We start from the raw sequence: 20,723 nt of genomic DNA, 5'->3' as shown, positions 1-20,723 counted from the left end.
TGGCCATGAACTCTTGATTTTTCTATCTTTACCCAAGTACTGGGATTGCAGTGTACACTACATTCGACTCAGAAGCTTATTTATTTATTCACTTTTTGAGGGAAGTCAAGCAAAACAGAGGCTACATAGACCAACTCTATCACAAGTTGCAGTCCCCTTCTAGCACAAAGGAATTTTTTTTTCTAAAAAGCAATACTTAAGGCAAGAATTAAAAAAAAAAATCAGAATAGTTTTAGTTCATATTGCATGGAATGGCTTAAGCCTGAGAGTAAACATCCTGGTTCTTCCTCATGCTTCAGGGCATCCACTGTTGCATTTGTTCTTGTTTTGGCGTGGTCTCTCCCTATACATCTCAGGGCATCCATGGTTGCTCTTGCTGTTCTTGTTTGGGGGTGGTCTCTCCCTGTACATCATCTCAGGCAGATCTCAGTTCAGCTCCTCCAACCTTAGTCTCCTAAGAGCCAGGATTACAGACAGGCCACCTCTCCTGGCTTTAAGGGATTCACTCTTTAATTAATTAGTTAACTTTACATCCCAACTGTGGCCCCCTTCCTCCTCTCCTCCCTGTCTTCATGCTCCATTCTGAGTTCCAGTGGAACCTCTGATCACTACACCAGGCAGGAACCTTTCACCACTGGTCCTCAACCTTCCTGATGCTGCAACCCTTTGATACAGTTCCTCATGTTATGGTAACCCCCAACCATACAATTATTTTTTTTTGGTGCTACTTTATAACTGTAATTTTGCTACTATTATAATTAATAATACAAAGCCTGCACTTTCTGTTTTTCCCTCCCCTCTACCACCACCAAGGGTCATGACTTATAGGTTAAGAATGACTCCTTTACACAAGGGAGGCTGTCCACAAGGCCTTTGTGGAACCTCAGGTTTGCTGTTCAATGCTTAGCTCCCCTGGAATCCACTGCTATGCTGAGAAGGCACTTGGAAGAGGAATTCTTGTGACTCACCCTACAGTATTCTTTTACTTAAAAAATGAATGAATATTAATGTATGCTTGTGGTGATGCAAAGCAAGTGACCAAATGCTCCCTTCTACACATATATGTTCCTGGAACAAAGCACAGAGAAAATCTCTTTGAGTGTGTGTCTTATGAAAGCAGTTTGCCAGCTCAGAAGTTAGAAAAGAGGTTGAGATTGCAGTGGAAAGAGGCCCTGGATTCTTGGAGAAAGCATTGCAGGGGGGACGTGAATTCTTTCCTCTTATCAGTTTTGTGCCTCTGAAGAAGATGCAGGCTGTGCCCTTTCTCAAGAACGAAGGGAATTTCTGATCACATGCAGCTATCATTCAATAGGTAATTTTCCATTTTTCCCTTTTATAACAGTCATCACTTCTGCCCTATTTCATTCTGTTGCTGTGATAAACCACTGACCAAAGCAACTCAGAGAGGAAAGGGTTTGTTTGGCTTACACTTGAGGTCATAATCCATCCCAGAGGAAAACCAAGCCAGGACCTGGAGATGAAAACCATGAAAGTATGTTGCTTACTGGATTGATCTCTGTTGGTATTCTTTTTTTCTTTTTATCCTCCTATCTATCTATCTATCTATCTATCTATCTATCTATCTATCTATTTAATCATTTTACAGCCTGATCATAGTGGCCTCCCTCCTCTACTCTCAGTCCTACCCCAAGTGCCCCCAATTCCTTCCTTCCTCTTTTCTCAGAGAAGGGAAGCTCCCTCCTCCCAAGGAGTACCAACCCACCCTGGCACATCAAGTTGCAGCAGAACGAAGTGTATCCTCTCCCACTGAGGCCAGATGAATCAGCCCAGTAAGGGAAAAAGGATCCAAAGGCAGGCAACAGAGTCAGAGACAGCCCCTGCTCCCATTGTTAGGGGACCCACATGGTGACCAAGCTGCACATCTGCTACATGTGCAGGAGGGATAGGTCCAGCCCATGAATGCTGTTTAGTTGATGGTTCAGTCTCTTTGAGACCCTATAGGCCCAGGTTAGTTGACCTCATAGGTCTTCTTGTGGTGTCCTTGACCTCTCCAGCTCCCTCAATTCTTCCTTCCACTCTTCCATGCAACTCCCAGAACTCTGTCTAGTGTGTGGCTGTGGGTCTGTGCATCTGTTTGCATCAGCTACTGAATGAAGCCTCTCAGAAGACAGTTATGAGAGGCTCTTGTCTGCAAGCATAGCAGAGTCTTATTAGTAGTGACAGGAGTTGGCTCTCTCCCATGGGGTGGGTCTCCAGTTGGGCCAATTATGAGTTGGCCATTCCCTCAATCTCTGCTGTCTTTATCCTTACACTTCTTGTAGATAAGACAAATTTGGGAGTCAAAGGTTTCTAGGTTCACTTACATGGGAATGGTACTGCCCACAGCGGCCTGGAACCTGACACTCCAATCATGAATCTAGACAATTGCTCACAGACATGACCATAGGCCAGTCTGGTGGATAATATTTTTTCACTTGAGTCTCTTTCTCCCCAGGTGATTCTAAGTTGTATAAAATCAACAATAAAAACACACAAGAAAACTCACCTTGTTTCCTAAAGACATTAAAGTGCTTTTTAAAAGGACACAGTGTAGCTGGATGGATTGGTACTCATCTGTAATGCCAGCATTTGGGAGGCTGAAGCAGGAAGATCAGGAGTTCAGGGCCAGCCTAGGCTAAAATAATAGTTGAAGGCTAGCTTAGGCTATATGAGGCTCTTTAAATAGATACATACATACATATCTACATGTGGACCTAGAGAAAAAGTAAAAGCTACAAGCTGAAGTTGGCTGTAGAAAATGCATTCCCATGGAATAAAGTTTGTCTGTGAATGTCCTAGTGACCAGGACAAAAAAGGAAATGAATCGCACCTGCTTGAAGAGAAATGAGGTTTCTCAGGGACCGCTCCTTTCTCCCTCATGCAGAGAACAGAAGTCAATTTTCTTAGTTACTCATAAAAAAAAAAAAAAAAAAAAGGCTGGACTCTGGTGATTCAGTTTCCCTGTGCTGACTGCCACCCAATTGTACAGGGCTGCTTTGTATAATGGTCTTTGTTGGTATTTTGCCAAAGTCTAGTTCCCTACAGGAAAAGAAATAAGTTCCAGGCCGGCATGCACCCTCACTGTTTATTGTCACTGAATGCATGTGAACCATGGGACCCAGGGCTAGAGGTGACCTCTGATGGCCACAAGGACACAGCTCTGCTTAGCGTGTACCTGAGAGCAAAGCTCCAGGCTCCAGACAGTGACAGCATTCCCTTCCCGAAGCAAGAGAAGAAGGACACCTGTGGCATGTGGCATGTGAGGCAGAAGAAGGGACGAATAGGGACAAGTACCTCAAAGAAGAGGCAGAACATTTGAGGGAGGGGAAGAAAAAAATTAATAGTGATTTTATTACCTTAACTGCTTGTCACAGTTTTGCATATTTCTCTCTTTAAAAAAAAAAAAAAATCTCCTCATGGGTAACGCTAACAGCACGAGGATGTGCATACAAATCCATTTGATTTTTCACTTAAGCAAGCAGCATAAAATAGGTTATTACATTTTATATTACCAGAGCGTGTGGTGTGACGTGATGTAATCTTTACTGTGCTTCAGACCTTCCATAAAGTATGTCATATGCCACCTGCCACAAGTGATGCCCTAGGAAATTAAGCAGAGAGGCCGCTTAAGGAGATTAGAGCCAGTACAGGGAGGAGACTGGCAGGGAATGTGGCCTGGGTGTGGGAGAGAGTCCAGTAAAACGGAACCAGAAGAGAAAGTGTCTGCAGGAATTTACACAGGCAAAGAGTTTAGGAGCCTTGGGGCCTGAGGACTCAATTATGTGAGTCTCAAGACAGAGCAAGTGTGCCTCCTGAGAAAAGATTTAAAAGTTTAAGTGGGTGTAAGATCTGCCTTTCACCCATGGTAAAAATACAGCAGCCACTGATGGTGATAATAGGTGACATGACCTTGTAATTTCCCCTCTTTTCAAAGTGGTTATTTTAGAAAGTCAAGAACTTCTCTTATGTCTTTCTTTGCATGGGAGGAAGCAAACAAGAATATTAATTACAGAAGGAGATATGGTGCTTCCTTTTGAATTAGGACTCCCATGCAAATGCCTAGTCACCTGCCTCTCCCTCTCACTTCCATTTTCTTTCCAGCGTTCCCAGAAACCAAGAATTTCTGATTACTTAATACAACAAGAAATTCATTGAAAACATTAATTTAAAAGAAAGCTCATTTTATTTTTTGTGTGTTTGAGTGTTGTGCCTGCATGTATGTAATGGATCCCATGCCTGTGCCTGGTACCTGGGGATGCCAGAAGAAGACATTGGATCCCCTGGAATTGAAGTTACAGACAACTGTGAACCACTGAATACAGATGTCTGGTCATCTCTCCAGCTCCAGGTACCAGAATTTGTGTGTGTGTGTGTGTGTGTGTGTGTGTGTGTGTGTGTGTGTGTGTGTATGAGATACTCACACTGAACCCTTCTGTATTCGAGGGAAGCAAGCACTCTACTGAGCTATGTCTTCAGCTGTGAACACATGACTTGAACGACCTCTAGGCCTGATACACCTGTTAAAATCCTGAGCAGATGGCTTTACTGCATTGCTTTGATACAGGTCATTTCCCTCCTTTGTGTCTCTGTGTTACTTCTATTCCAGAAAAAGATGGGAAAATGTATTTTATTAAATTCTCGTAGTTTTTACTGGCCAGATGATGAAGGTCTCAGAAATCAGGATCTTAATACATGATCACTTTCGTCTCTGATGACCTTAAAAAGCAAGGTGTGTGTGTGTGTGGGGGAACCTGTCACTAACTTGGCTCCAATAATCCCTTTGCTAAGGAGGCCATAACCTTAGAAATTCAACCAATGTGACTTTTAACCATCTATAAACCTTCCTTTCAAAATGAATGAATGTAGGTATCTGAAAAGACACAATGAAATTAGGGGCTATTGGTTGATTTAATTAAGCATCTGGGATTAATGAGAGGCTGGGTCCTGCCTGCAGTGATGGAGCCCCCTCCGTTGTCTAGAATTCCCCTAATGAAAGGAAACAGTCATTGCGTGTTTGGAATGTTCTCTTCCTCTAGCCAACACTGCAAGTCTCAGAAGCTGTTAGCTTACCTACTAAATACTGAAATCTCTAACAGTAAATATTCAATGTAAGAAATAAAACAAAACCCTCTTTTCTATCAAAATGGGAGCACATTGTGTGTGTCAGGCACAGCAGGTGGGTGAGCACCAGGTGGTTGGCTTCTTCAGAACCTTCACTGGGGTTTCAGAGATCTGACGGTCCCCCACCATACAGACCAGACTGCCAACCACCTGATGAATTGATTCAGAATTTGACTGTGAAGTGAATGTTCGGCATACAATTTTAAATCCTGAGCAACACTGGGGTGCTGAGTGACACGGATCCACCTAAAGGATCTGATGGGGATGTCACATGGTGACCAAAGCTCTGGAATTCTGGGGACATCCGGATTTGCCTGTTGACTCAGATCCTTTCCTTTGGAGTTCTGATGGCACCATCCCTATGAGGGAGTCGCTGGGTCTTTCTCCTAGGTTAAGAGACTTTCTCCTTCATTAAATTGTGGTTTTTAGAAACTTTATCTTGGGCTCTGAAGAGCTGCCTCCATGGTTAGGAGCACTTGCTGCAAAATCAGTAATCTGGGTACCCAGTGCTTTCCTGTGGTTCCAGCTGCAAGGTGGATGGAGATGGGAGGGCTGCTGGGCCTTGCTAGGTTCTGGCTGGGCAGAGAAAATGTGTTCAGAGAGAGACTGTGCCTCAGAGGAATAAGCAGAGAGTAATAGAGAACACCCATGCCATTTTTTGGCCTCCATGTGTACACCTAGTGACACCCATTGTACCCAGATACACATAAGCTCACATACACCAACATACACATACAAACAAATAAATAAACACCCCCTTTCTAGAACCTTTATCTTTGTTCTTTGTTCTTCCTTTACTTTGGGTACTTAAACCCTTGATGGAGGGATCCCCTGTCATCTTACCCCAAGGCTCACGAGTAACCCTATAAATGGCTTCTTCTTCTTCTCATAGTCTCTCCTCTCATCTCCTGACAAACTGTACTCCATCTTTTCCGCTCTCCTCAACCCTCTTTACTTTTCATTTTGGAGGGTTTAGTCTTTTCCTTTCCATACACACACACACACACACACACACGCGCGCGCGCGCGCGCACACGCGCACACACATACACAAATAGAGCAAAGCACACAACACTTATAACTAACATTTTAAAGTCCAATTTTATTTTGTGATGATAAAATGCTGTAAGTGAAATCAAAGGTTAAAAATAATTTTACCACACATACATGCACACACACACACACACACACATTCATGCATGCACACTCATGCACGCACTCACGCACTCACCCCATGTGTTCAGAGGACAACTCTTGGAAGTTGGGAATTAAATTCACATTGTCAGGCTTGGAGGGAGGGTGCTTTTCCCTTCGAAGCCATCTGGCTATCCCTCAAACCTTGTTGATGCATTTACATTTCAGTCTGTTCATCTTCCTCTTTCTAGAGGTGACTACATATCAAATGTCTCAGGAAGCTACATGATTCTCCATGTCTCTCTTTTGCCAGTGCAGTTATGTCAGCATCTGCTTGACAAAAGGATGCTTTCTTGCTCTGGAGTTATTAAATCAAGAGATAGTTTGAAGACCATTAACCCACAATGCTCTGAAACTTGTAACAGTTTCTGTCCAATGCATTTTAGATAAGACATGCTCAACCCATGTACCAGGTGATCCAGGAAAAAAAATGTAATAAATGCCTCTTATAGAAATAGTACAGAGAGTAAGTAGATTGGGCAAACTGGTGGGAAATATTCAGATTTAGGACATTTAAACAGTGCATCCAGGCTCGTCCAAGTCTGAATCTGTATTTCCTGCTGGGATTCTGTCTCTGAGAGCCCCCTCAGTATGAGCAGCTCGATTTCCAGTGAGTGCTCCAAATTTCTCCAGATTTCCTGGACAAGCTGACTTGGATCCACAATGGTCCAGATACTATGATGATTTGTTTGTTTGTTTGTTTGTTTGTTTTTGTTCTCTTTATTGTCGCTGCTTCCCCCATAGTTTAGTGTCTGCATCAGGGTTATTGGTCTCGTGGCTGTGTCCCATATTCTCAGGCCATATTATGGGTTCTCATGGTCTTAAAGTACCGTCTTTACTACATCTTAAAGTACAAAATGCCACCTCCTATCTCCTCTTGTCTAATGGAAGTCTCTGAACAATGGCTTCTCAGCAAGTCCTCATTCTCTTCCACTAGAGCAAGCTTGGACCCAGGTAGAGGCTGCTGCTCACCTGGCTAATATTTGGCCAGCTTTCCACAACCCTTCCTTTATTGCTATCTTCCACCTCTCTGGGAATAAATGCAGACCCTAGAGGCAAGACACTAAACACATGACAGGGATCCTAAAGCCTGAGATGTCAGCATCAACTCCAGCGGCCAAACTGTTGCCTAGATGCAGCTCCTGGGGTCTAGAGTCTCTCTTGGGATTGCTTGAAGCCCCTGCTTCCCAGGGCTTCAGGTGTCCTTGACTGTGACATGGAGCACAAGATGGGCACTGCTAGGTTAGCACTGAGGATGTGAGGGAACCTTCTCCCCAGGTCTCTCTTCTGTACTGTAGCACATGCACCCTGGTTAGTCTGCAGGCTCCTTTACGAGCATCTGCTTGCTTTGCTTCCTCCAACTCTTTGCTTCCTCCCATCACTCTTTTCTTCGCCATGACTTATGGGTTGGCTGGACTTTCTCATACAGCATCTGGTCAACTTGTTCTTGCAGCTAGTGAATTGTAGGGATACATAAACGGAGAAACGGAAAATATTGATCAGCCTTGTATAAAGCCTGCCAAAACTGTCTTCAGCCCTTCTCACTTTCGTCAGACACCAGGGAAATAAACCGATGAGTCATGGGCTCCGACAGGCATCTAGAATTCAGGACTCATGCCCCACTTAGTGTCTTCTGTCAGTGGGGAGGGTCTCAGCATCTATAAAAAGGCAGTGTTCCCAAAGAACAGCTCTATTTTTGCATATTCCATTTTTAGCTTTTTTGGTCCTATGTCCCCCAGTGATTAACTGGTGGTTTGTGAGAAAGAGTATTTGATCCATTTTCTCTCTGCACCGTGGAGCCTTCTTTCTCAAGGTTAAGTTATAACGTTAGGAGTCTTTCTTACCTGTTCCTTTTCCAGGCTTTTGAAGGGAAATAAACAAAGTGACATCATAGATCAGACAGAGAAAGATGAAGCGAGTTATTTCCCATACTCCAAAAAGATGCTCAAAGTGTTTATTTCCAGCCAGACTTCTCAGTAAGTGACTCTTGTTGGCAGGAATATTGGGTCAGATGTCACTGGGGCATCTGGATGTGTGGTTTCTTTGTTGACTCTAGAAATTACCGGCTTAGGGACCTTAGGTCACTCATTGAACCCCTTCGAATTTCAGTGTTGTCACATGCAATATGGGGTAGAAAGTGGGGTGAAACAAAGCTGTCTGAGGATTTGGGGGAGAGAAAGAAATGTAACAAGTGCTTAGCACAGATTTGTAGCCATAACTGACTACAATTGCGGTTCCTCTGCCTGCCGTCTACAGTGATTTAGAACACAGCCTTGTCATAGGGCTACATGGGTCTGGTCTTGGCTCCACCCACTTTTGTATGTCACTGGGGCAAAACACTTTCCCCATTCTGAGGTTTCTGTATCTCAGACTTAATGATGACCATGCTAGGAGGAAAGACCCTAGCATCTAAGACTTCACTTACGCAAACCAAACAGCCACATGCATCATGAATAAGTGACGAACATTTATGAACACTTTACTCTGATTTCATTACAACTCTGCCCGCAGCCCAGAAATTCAGCTATGTTTCAACATTTTTGCTGTTGTTTGATGTTATTTGTTTGTTTGTTTGTTTGTTTGTTTTTGAGACAGGATCTCTCTATGTAGCCCTAGATGTTCTGGAACTCACTATGTAGGCCATGCTAGCCTTGAATTGACAGAGATCTACCTGTCTCTGCCTCCCAAGTGCTAGGATTAAAAGAACATTCTAATATTTTGATTTCGGAGAAACAGCTAGTCATCATTTTATAATAACCAACATTTGACACTCCTTTTTTGCTTGTTCTTGTATTTAGCTAAACCTTTAAATGAACTTGGATGTGAATATGTTTTTGTTTTAATCCCAGGTGTGGGTTAAGAGGCTGCTTCACAGCAGAGAATTATGATTTGCCTCATGCACTGGCAGGGGCCTGATCTTTGCCAGCTGCAGGTAGTATAATTCTGGGGATTCAGCCTGTGATGGCTGCAGCTCCCTCTGCGGCGGCATCTGCTACTGGTTTGTCCAATTGCTGCTTTTCCTGTTGCTTTTGCTATTGCTGGATTACTAGATTGCTGGATTCTGGTTTGCTGAACAACTGGGTATTCTGATGGCAAAGATTGGACTTGCCTCAAGGAACTCTACGTCCCTAATCAGCAGGAACTGGCCTATGGAGGGTGACACCCCTGCCCCCTGTAATCTTCTCTCCTACGTAGTGTTGGGGGGCTAGAAGGGATTAGGGAGGAATAAGGGTTGGAAGGGAGGTAGAAGTATAAGAGCCCAATAAAATAGATTTAAAACTGGCCAACAGACATCCGTCCTGTAAGGAGGGATGCTAATATCCTATAAGGAGAAATGCTGACATCCTGTAAGGAGGGATGCTGGTGGAGAAGAGGTATGTTGGTGCTCTGTAAGGAGAGATGCCGCTGGTTCTACCAGACACAGAAGGCTCTCTGTGCTGGAGTTCTAGTATCCATCTCTTTTCTCGTTCCAAAGTGTGAGCATACCCAAGAAGCATCACCGAGTGGGGTTAACAAAACCAACCTTTGATGGTATCAGAATTAGTGAGATTGGCTGACTTTCGAAAGCAAAAAATAAGCCCTAGGCTTGGTGCTGAGGAAAAGCCTGTGTGTAGAGCAGGGGAGAAGTGTCAGAGACAAACTGTCTGTTTTCTAGGTTTTCCTGAGCTAATTTCCACGCGGCTCCTTTGCTAGGTCAGCTTAGGATACAATCTATATACACTGCATTGTCTTTGTCTGTAACAAATGTGGACTGTCTAATCACACCAGCTTTTGGTTTGCCTTTTCTCACTAATTGGGCTGAAGTTAATCTATATAAGCTGCAGTATTCCTTCGAGCATCACTTAACCACTCTACGGTTCTCTCTGGTGGCTAAAAGCCTCAGGACTTGAAGAGTAAAGGCTCAAGGCTGCCTCTCCCAGCTGACTGAGCAAGAGCCCTTCCTCTTACCAACAGCTGGTAAGTGACCACAGTGGGAGGGCACTTGCTCCACAGTGCCAGCAGCACTCAAGTCCTCTCCTTAACTTGCAGTGTGGCAACAGGGTTCCCCTCCTCCGTCTTTTCTTTTCTTTAGCAGGGTGACTCAGCTAGTACTCATGTTCATACCCACCAGAACCACTGCACATTTTCTGAAAAACATTAAATTAGAGGGTTCTACAAGCCATTATCCCTAGTCATCAAAACACCAATTTACTCAACAACCATGACATTAAGGCAGTAGTTTCCCTGGCGATTGTAAACTTGGAAACCAATATTGCCGTATGCTTGGTCACCTGTACACAGCCATGAAATAAAAGTCAATGTTGTACATGTAAATATAAGTATGATACTATAGGACAATGCGACATCAGGGTAGCTCCCTTTGAGAGAGGAAGATCATGAGGATAAAGAGAATAAGAGAAAGAGAGTATCAGGATGGGAGACTACCGCTGCAAATGAATGTCTGTGAGTGAGTCCCTATGCTGTTTATTACAGCATGCATAACATGATCTATTTAATGTAGTAAAAACATTTATGGGGGCTGGAGAGATGGCTCAGTGGGGAAGAGCACTGGCTACTCTTCCAGAGGGCCCAGGTTCAATTCCCAGTACCCACATGGCAGCCCACAACTGTCTGTAACTTTAGAAACAGATGTACAAGCAGGCAAACCACCAATACACATAAAAGAAAATAAAAAATAAATCATAAAAAAGGAGAAGAAACATTTCTGGTTAAGTAAATGCCAAGGCATTTGGAGATGATGGTAGAAAAAAGGAAATTAATCGTGTTCTCCAAAGATCCACAAACTTGTCCATATAGTTGTTCTCCTTGAAATGGAATTAAATTGTATTTTACATAAACACAAAAAGTTAATTTACTGAAGAACTATAGGAACTTAAAAAAATGTTTTCATTCCTTTGAATTCTTTGATCCACTTGTTTAATAATTAGAACCTACATTTTCTTCCTTCAGACTAGAACTCCCTCTAGCCAATCAATATGCTGGAATATGTAAGGATTTTCCAGCCAAATGGGAACCTCAAAGGATGCTGCCATTCAAGGATTTAGAAAAAAATGTTTGTTCATCTGATAACAAAATTAGTGAGTACATAGAATATTTTTTAAAAGGCAGGAAAGTATAAAGGTGGTCACCATGGTGTGACACTGCCTTGAGACCATTGCTTCCATGCCCTATAGACATCTTGTTTTTCCTGTAATCATGCATTTTGTATATCATTTAAATCCAACTTTTATAGGCATCCTTAGGGTCTGCTTTGACTCAAATGTCATTAGTGGCATCTCAATTTTGAACTTTTCATTGAAAACCTTTCTCAATGCAAGTGTGTCAGACTATTTCATTTTTTCAAACTAATGATGTTGAAACCAATATTTTAGTATATTAATCTTTGATTTTCTGCCTATTTAAGATATTCTTAGAAAGAGTGTTGACTTATTTATTTAGACATCTGACATATTGACAAATACATTCAAACAGATGGTCCTAAACTTCATGTATTGGAGTTTCTGTGATGTTTCTTGGCTTTCACTTGATACTAGAATCAACAAAGAGCAACAAATATGGCTATGGTTGACCTTGTTCTAAACCAATTAAGTTGGAATTTCTGAGAAAAGTAGGGGAGCCAAAGCATTCAAATGAGATTAGCTGGTTAAAATAGCAGTGTTAGCCAGGCCTGGTAGCACATGCCTAAAATACCAACACTCTGGAGGTAGAGTCATGAAGACAGAATAAGTCAGAGGCCAGCCTACGCTATGTTGAAAGTTCCAGACCAGGCAGAGCTACATAGTGAGACTACCTCAAAATAAATACATTTAAAATTTGGTTCTAATGCTGGGGTTTCATTTGTTTGTTTGAGGACTCCTCATACTTATTGCTATGGTGGCTGCCCACCTCATCCTGGCCAGCATTTGTGGTTGTTTGTTTTCTCAATGAGTGCCATTCTGACTGGGGTGAGATGGAATCTCAATGAGATTTTAATTTGCATTTCCCTGGTGGCTAAGTAGAATCACTTTGTTAATTGAATAAATAAAATGCTCTCTTCTAAAGCCCTTATGGTTGCAAGGCGAATTACAATTTAAGTAGTCTGTGTTGGTTATTTTATTAGCTTGAAAGCATATTATAAAGTTAGAATCCTGGCCAAAATAGTCTGGCATTCCACTTTTATACACTTGTACCTTGGCTGTCTTCAGGGATTGGTTCTGGGACACAATTTAGAAACTAGAGTCTTTTGCTCAAGCCCCTTAAGTATACTGTTGACATTTAATATAGATCATCTCTATGTTATATATAATACCTAATACTATTCAAATTCTGTGTAAAGACTTGCTACACTATATCATTTGGGAAATAATGACTCCTCAAGTCTGTATGTACTTGTAAAGAATTTCCCCAATATAGTTCCCTTTAAAGTTAATTGAATCTCTCACTTGCATCTGGAACCTTCCGATATGGATAAATTCAGCACATCCTGCATGTGAACAGTGCCCCTTATCATCTCACAAATTGGTACCCAGATGAGGCTTAGAGGAGCTCTCCTTACTTCACCTCTAAACTTTCTGTTTGGAGTTTCTCAGAGATGGTGAATTTCACACTGTCTTGTCTTTTTCATCACGGTTCAATTTGACTGATTGTCAAACATTTCGTTTATTCATTTTTAGCACTGGGATGTGCACTGTCAAACGCAAGGGTTTCTTCTATATCATCGTGTGGCATCATAACTCCCCCATGTCTTAGATGTTGTTTAATTGATAGGTAGTAGAGAAGGCTAAAGACAGAATGGAAGTTGAACCTGCCAGTTTCGATTAAATTCAGGGAGGCACCTAACGTTTCTGGGTCAACATGCTTCTGGAGGAGTCAGTCAAGGAAACCCCTGCTCACTTACCCTTTGTGTGGAAGGTGATGGTATAATAATACTCTGTTCTCCCTCATCTATTTTTTAATAACTTATCATGATGTAAATGTTTTTACCAATGAGCTCATCCCCAAATAAAAAAAAATTATATTAGAAACAGCTGCAAGAAAGAAAAAAAAAAAAGTAAGCTCAGATCAGGAGGTGTAGCTCAATGGAGATAATTTCCAAGTATATATAGTCCCTGTATGTGATCCTCAGCCCTATGGAAGGGTTGTGAAGAGAGGGGAGCCTTGTAAGCAATGTGAGCTCAAGGCCAAACAAATAAACTACAGAGGAATTGATGCCACATGATAATACTGATGAGAAGTTTAAAGCATACAAAACAATACTAGATGTTGATATATAGCACATATTTAATAAAGATATAAATACACAGAGTGATGCTTCATTTAAATCAGGAGGTGAAGAAAATATTACATATTCAATTAAATTGGATATGACAAACTTAGTAAAGATTTTAAAATTTGTCTTTTATGAGTATGTGTGTGTATCTATGTATAGGTATGTGCCTGTGCATACAAGTTCCCTGAGTCCAGAAGGGTTGGAGTTACAGGCAGTTGTAGATGCTCAATATGAGTGCAGTGAACAGAACTTGGGTCCTCTGTAAAGGCAGTGAGCTTTTTAATCCTGAGCCATCTCTCCATCCCTGACAACTTTTTGATGTCACCATTAATTGACTTCCCTTCTATACCAACTTAAATATCACTTATAAGAGCTGTTATTAACTGCAAGATCTGGTTTAACTACTAAGTGCTTTTGCTTCTTATCTTTATACTTCATTAAACAGTGTGATATTTGTGTCATTTTAATGAAATATTAAATAACTATCCATTTAAAAAGGCACAAAGCAGGATATGTTGGTACATGCCTGTAATCTTGACATTTGGAAGGCTGAGGCAAGAGGATTGCTGTAAATTTAGAGCCAACCTGGTCTACATGGCAAGTTTTGGGTCACCCAGACCTACATTGTGTGACCCTGTTTAAAGAAAGGAAGAAAGAGCCTTGGTGGTGGCAGCACATGCCTTTTGTTCAGGCACTTGGGAACAGAGGTAGGTGGATTCCTGGATTTGAAGCCAGCCTGGTCTACAGAGCAAGATCCAGGACAGCCAGGACTATACAGAGAACTATCAAGTAAAAACAAACAAAATAACAACAACAACAACAAAAAGAAATAAAGAAAGAAAGGGAGGAAAGAAGGAAAAAGAAAAGAAATATAACCTATTTTTTAAAATAAAGGCTAAAATAAAGATAACTGAGATAACCTCAGGATTAATAATGGTAGAGAAATACATCTACTAGAACCAGGGGAAAGCCATGCTTTCTGTTTATTTATTGTGTGTATGTATGTACACCCATGTAAGTTTATGTGTACCATATGTATGCAGATGCTCATGGCAGCCAGAGGCCTTCAGAGCTCCTGGAACTGAAGTTACAGGTGGGTATGAGCCTCCTGATATGAGCGCAGGGAAGCAAACCTAGGTCCTCTGCAAGAGCAGTAATGATTCTTAACTGCTGAGCCATCTCTCCAGTCCCCAAAATCATGTCTTACAGTTTTGTTTTGGCATTATAAGTTGTTGCTGTTATTGTTGTTTTGCTTAGTGTTTTTTTTTTTTTTTTCTGAGATAGGGTCTAACCTTGAACCCATTATATACTGGAGGATGAGCCTGACCTTTTGATCCTCCTGTCTTTACCTCCAAGGTCCAGCCTTTGAATTTGTAAGACAAGGCCTGCTATGTAGCCTAAGCTAGCCTTTTCCTTGCCTCTGCCTCCTCGGTGCTGGATTAAAGAAGTGTCTCCGCCCCTGGCCAGTGCTCTACTCTTTCTTGAAATATTTCCATACCCTTATGAAATAAGAGAAGAAAATATTTTCTTTTTAAATAATTTTACCTCATATTTTCAGGTCAGATATTTATCCATATGGTCGTACAGACTGTCATTTCTTCATTGTTGCCCTGTGCTGGTCTTCACCGAGAAGAACTGTGCAGCTTTTTATAGACTCACTTCCCTGGCTTCTCTCAAAGCCTATGGCTCTATGATCCAGTTCTTCCACCCTATGTGTAAGCCAAATCCTGTCAAGGTCTTTGGGGAAAAGATAATCTCATGTCACTGTGGCTCTTCTTCCCTTCTAGCCTTGGGTTCAGGAGGTCATGCTTGGACTTGGATGCTCAGACCATAAACATGAGCTAATAAACACAGAGAAAAAAGATGAACAGAATTGTGCAGCATCCACTAACTATGTTTGCATGAGAAAAACTCACCCTGAGCCTGTGTTAGATATTGTTGGTCTTAGTTATGACTGAAAACATTCCTGGCTTACCTATGTATTAGTCAGTATTGGAGTCAGCCATTCATTAATTGTGGCTTGCTGTTTCTATTGCTGTTATGTAAGGCCCGACTTTTAAAGACCATGACCATTGCTAAGAAGGCTAAGGCCACTCTTCTTCCTCCATCCTTCTCCCTTGTGGCAGTGGTCAGATTCGGGCAGGACTCGAATGAAGAACTGGAAGAAGCCATTGCTTCTTGCTATCTATCCTTGACTAGATTTCTGACTTATGCTGGAATACGAGCATGCCTCACACTAAATCTATTTACCTTTTTAAAAATTTTTTAAATTTTAATTTATTATAATTTATCCAGATTACATCTTGATTGTTATCCCTTTGATTGTATCTTCCTGTTCCTACCCTCCATCCCTCTTCTGTCCTATTGCTCTTCCCAAGACCTCTGACCGAAGGGGACCTCCTTCCATACCATATGACCACAGCCTATCAGGTCTCATTAGATAGCCTGCTTCCCCTTCCTCTGTGTGCCACTCAGCCTCCTTACCAGGGGGAAGTGATCAAATTGAGGGCACCAGAGTTCCTGTCAGAGGCAGTCCCCACTCTCCCATTTGCAGGCAAATGGATGGAACTAGAAATGATCATCCTGAATGAGGTAACCCAGACCCAGAAAGACACTCATGGTATACACTCACTTATAAGTGGATCCCAACATAGATGTCCTCTGAGAGATTACCTTTTTAATTCAATGGGAACAAATGGAGACAGTTGTCTGTGCCAACTTCTACAGGCTCTCCAATTTGGAGCAGGGAATTCTCAAACATGAATAATAAAAATTATTTGCAAATACCCCAGTTTCTTGTAGACTACTGTCCTGTACAAGCCTAGTAAGGTAAGCATGTGATGTCTAAGGCAGGATATCTGTACCTCTTGCCATCTAAGTATTTCATATTAGTCCAATTTTGACACACTTTCGCTCATCCTTAATCATTGATATGGCTTTGCTAATGGACATAATTTGAACTTACATATATTTATTCTGTGCTTACAAATGTTCTGGCCACCGCTGTAATTGGTTTTGATAGAGTGAGCTTGAAGCCTTGGGTATACAAAGCAATTAAAACCTTTTGGCATTTTGCAGTAGTCACTGAGGCATCATAAATTTTTGATTGGGTATGTGATGCACATATTTACGGAACACAAGCAGTTATGATTTATGTGCGTGCAGCTGGGGGATAGCCAAGAAAATGCAAATCCCTTGAGGTTAAGGAGGAACACATCATATGTTCAGCCACTGCTATGGCAGCTAAGTGTTGAATCAAGCTGGAAAACAAAAGTGGATTTATCTTCCTCCCTCTGCAATCACAAGCTTATCTTTCACATTTTTAGTGGAGAGATTTTAAAATGATGCTTGTACTATTTTCTGAGCATTCGCTGATTCTCTTTCTACAGAAATGGCTAGTGTCTTGCTGCTACATTTAACTTCAAAGCATCTGTTTGTTTGTTTGTGTGAAACAGGATTTTTTGGTGTAGCCCTATCTATAGATTTCGGAACTCTGTAGATCAGGCTGGCCTCAAACTCACAAAGATCCACTTACCTCTGCCTCTCAAGTGCTGGGATTAAAGGCATGGGCTACTGTCACACAGCTACATCAGAGCATCTTAAATCTATGGAATTATCATGAAAATGATGTGGAATTACAAATTTGACCTTGAATTTAAAGGTTAAAGCAAGAATCCTCAAGTTCATCTTTTTTCAGGCATCACATGTTCTAGGCCTTGAAAGCGCCCATGAAAAGGATCTTTCTTTAAAACTAATTTATATTATGGGTTCATTGGCAACTTCTTTACAAAGCCCTGTGACTATAATTCTAGCCTCATCTGATTGGGACAGAGATTGATTGTGCTAGAAAGAAAAGCTTGTAGAATGTTTCCTAGCAGAGTGGCCAGGGCAGGGTTACAAAATAAAATCCAGGCCGATCTTTTACAAGTAACACAGGAGATTAGCCAGTGGCCTTTTCCAGAGGAAGCCATCTAAGAAGAATCATCACACTGAGTCCACTGTTGTGCTGTTTGCTTCCTCTGTGGCAGCCGGCTCTGGGCAAACTTTAGCCTGACACCTTGACTTTTCCTGCAGGAGGGATCTGTGTGGTCCCTCCTGTACCACAGGCTTCTTGGTAGGCTCTGGGAGTGTTCCAAGGTGACAAGTGCCTCAGGCTGCTGAGCCAGGAGGGGGGAGAAAATGTCCCTTTCTTGAATCTTTGTAGAGGTTCTTGATACCTTTGTGTCACTCAGAGGTGGAGCCACAAAAAAGAACAAGCTCAGGCTTAATCCTACAAATTATCTATCAAATCTAAGTTCCCCCAACTGTTGGCTGGGCAGGCGTGAGGCTCGGTGGCAAAGGGCAGCATTCTTTTGTGCCAACACACTAATGACTCATGTATCCTTTTCTGTCGTGTCAAGCACACAAAGAATCCTTACCTCCTTTACAGGTAGAGGACTAGCAAATGAGTTCAAGCTTTCAGTTTACACTGTTACATAGACCCTCATCCAGTGTTCCCATTTCGGCCCAGGGTCTTTGTTCTAGTCTCACCTTACCAAGAAGAAAAGTTGCCACACCCCATTACCTGGTCAGGCTGTGAGCCCAGCTCCTTCTTTTCTAGTCTTCAGCCCAAGTGTAGTAATACTCAATAAAACCCTCACAGGCCTCAAGCAATGAAAAAAAAAAAAAAGCTTAAAAAAATTCTCTGCCATGGAAGCTAATTGTGCTTTCTAATTAATTGCTCCAATTAGTCCCACTCTTCTCATCTATGCTACTCTATAACAGTGTCATCGGGGATGCTTCTGGAAGTGCATATTACAGTGATGGTCAGGCACTCGTCAATTACAACTCTTACTGTGTACAATTAGCTTCTCCTCACAATTTTATGGCAGCCCTGGGGAGCATGACAAGCAGCTTAGGTAAAGGCCTGACACTGTTTCATTCCTGTTATTTTGAAAGCAGGAGAGCTTTTACATAAAGTTTATTATAAAATAAATCACCTGAAAAGTACAATAAACAATGCTTTACTCTGCATGTGAGTAACCTGAACGGACTATTACATTTTAACAAACAAATAACAAGTAACACAAAGAGTAGATGATGGACAGTTAAGGAAAACTGTCTTTCAAACGTCTCAACATATTTAGTCATTTCTTACATCTAGGATTTCTTACCACCACCAATAATGAAGGTGAGGTTTGCTAGCATTAGGTGTAAATTGGGACTCATGAGACCTCTTTTTCTCGAACATAATAGCCTTTTCCTTGGATAGCCCGAGATTTTACAATACAATAAAGTTTGCTTTCACATAAAGCCAAGGCAGTGTGGTATTGAATAGTTAGAATTCTTTCTACTGTGACGCAGTCTTTAAATTTACATGATTGATTCCCAGCATGCAGAGACCATGAACGTCCAACTCGAGCATATTCACAGAGTGAATGCCAGATCAGGGAGGAAGCCATCACTGGTGGGCCTGATGTCTCCCAACATCTTCTCTGTCCTTCCTTTCCCCCTAATTAAGGCAGCCAGTGTTGATGAAATCATCCATTGACATCCATCTTTCACTCGTGTGTCTTGAGAGATTGATACTGGCCCCCAACACTTCTTGAAAACAATTTTACTTTTACTGTGGCACTCTTTACATTTCTTTCTCTCTATATCAGTAATTTTACTATGACAGGCCTAGGTAAAGGATTTCTCCATTTTACCCTGAGTTCCTGGAATGTCTTGAATCTGAAGATTGTCGGTTTTCACTATTTTGAAATGTTCTCAGCCACTCTTGTCTCTGATGTTGTGTTGTCCTCATTCTTCCCGCCTTTCTCTCCCAGATCTCAGGAGTATCTTAAGACTTCTCTCTACTTCCTTTACCCTCTCAATTTCTTTTAAAACACATTTTCCAACCTTTTGAGCCTCTGTGCTTCCATATGAGTTGCATTTGTTCCCTTGTTCACTAGTTTTTCCTCCCTGAATCTCTCCTGGATTCTCAACCATTCTGATGCCGTGACCCTTTAATATAGTCCCTCAGGTTGTGGTGACTCCCAGCCATAAAATTATTTCATTGCTACTTTATGACTGTACTTTTGCTACTGACATGAATCATAATGTAAATATTGGATATGCAGGACCTCTGAAACGTGACCCTTGTGAAAAGGGCATTCGACCCCGGAAGGGTATGACCCATAGGTTGAGAACCACAATGCCACTTCTATTATGTTTTTCAGTCATTGAAGTTTTGCTCAGATGTTTTTTAATTTGATATGTCCTTAAAATAATGTATATTTTGAGCCTAATTTACAACCTATTCTTTTAGTCCTTTGCAAATGTGAGCAAGGTTTTATTATTATGCTGTGTATATATGTGTGTGGAGGGTTTCTTGATATGTATGTGTACATGTCTAAGTGAGTTTGCCTGTATGTGCTTGCATACAAAGCTTAAAGGTCAACACTGAATGTTTCCTTCAATTACTTTCTACTCTGTTTTTTGAGACAAGTTCTCTCAGTGGACTTGGAGCTTACCATTCCAGCTAGGCTAGCTGTCCAGTGTGCCCCAGGCATCCTTCTGTCTCCATCTCTCTAGCTTTGGGATCACAAGTATGGCCCCTCTACGTCTTGACTTTTTACACGGGCTCTGGAATCCACAGATCCTTCTCCTTACGTGGCAAGCACTTTACCAACTGAGCCACCTTCCAAGTCTGACTTTTTTCCTTAAAAAGAAAAATATAACATACTAGAAAGGACTGTATATGAATATATATGACTTTCATCGGGTTTTAACAACTTACCATTTAGTTACTTTGACCTTTGTTGCTGGCAAGTCTGCCATCTAGATCCATTACCGATCTGTCTCCATGTCTGATCTTTCTGTAGTCTCTTGCTCTTGTCTTCTTCATATTATTTATTGTATTGCAGATATTATATTGAATATTCACTTGTAGAAATAATTTGATGCCTAGGAGGCTTTCTTCCTAAGGGAGGTTTTATATTTCCTCTCAGTTGCCTGGCAGCTGGTGCCTCAGGAATCACCACAGTCCAACTTCAGGCATGAAGATGATCCCAAGCTGACATTCCAGCAGGAGTCACTTCTCCTTCACGGCTGCCAAGGTGACCCACGCTCCCATACCAGGCTCAAGATTGCAGCATTTGTGACTTGATGGTGTCAAAAGTGCTATGTAAACTCTTGAC

At 41.7% G+C, this 20,723-nt stretch overlaps 1 long non-coding RNA gene across 1 annotated transcript in view; it reads left to right on the top strand.

The window, feature by feature from the left end:
• The first annotated feature begins 1,171 nt into the window (after window positions 1-1,171).
• LOC127189455 (uncharacterized) overlaps window positions 1,172-20,723 on the top strand; it is a 99,844-nt gene continuing 80,292 nt past the window's right edge. The window contains exon 1 of the long non-coding RNA XR_007830653.1: window positions 1,172-1,312. This is a non-coding gene — a long non-coding RNA (uncharacterized LOC127189455). The remainder of the gene's footprint in view (window positions 1,313-20,723) is intronic.

The sequence above is a fragment of the Acomys russatus genome, chromosome 5 (assembly GCF_903995435.1).
Source record: "Acomys russatus chromosome 5, mAcoRus1.1, whole genome shotgun sequence".
Lineage (NCBI taxonomy): Eukaryota > Metazoa > Chordata > Mammalia > Rodentia > Muridae > Acomys > Acomys russatus.
Note: the sequence above shows the minus strand (reverse complement) of the source record. Positions and strands in the feature narration are given on the sequence as shown.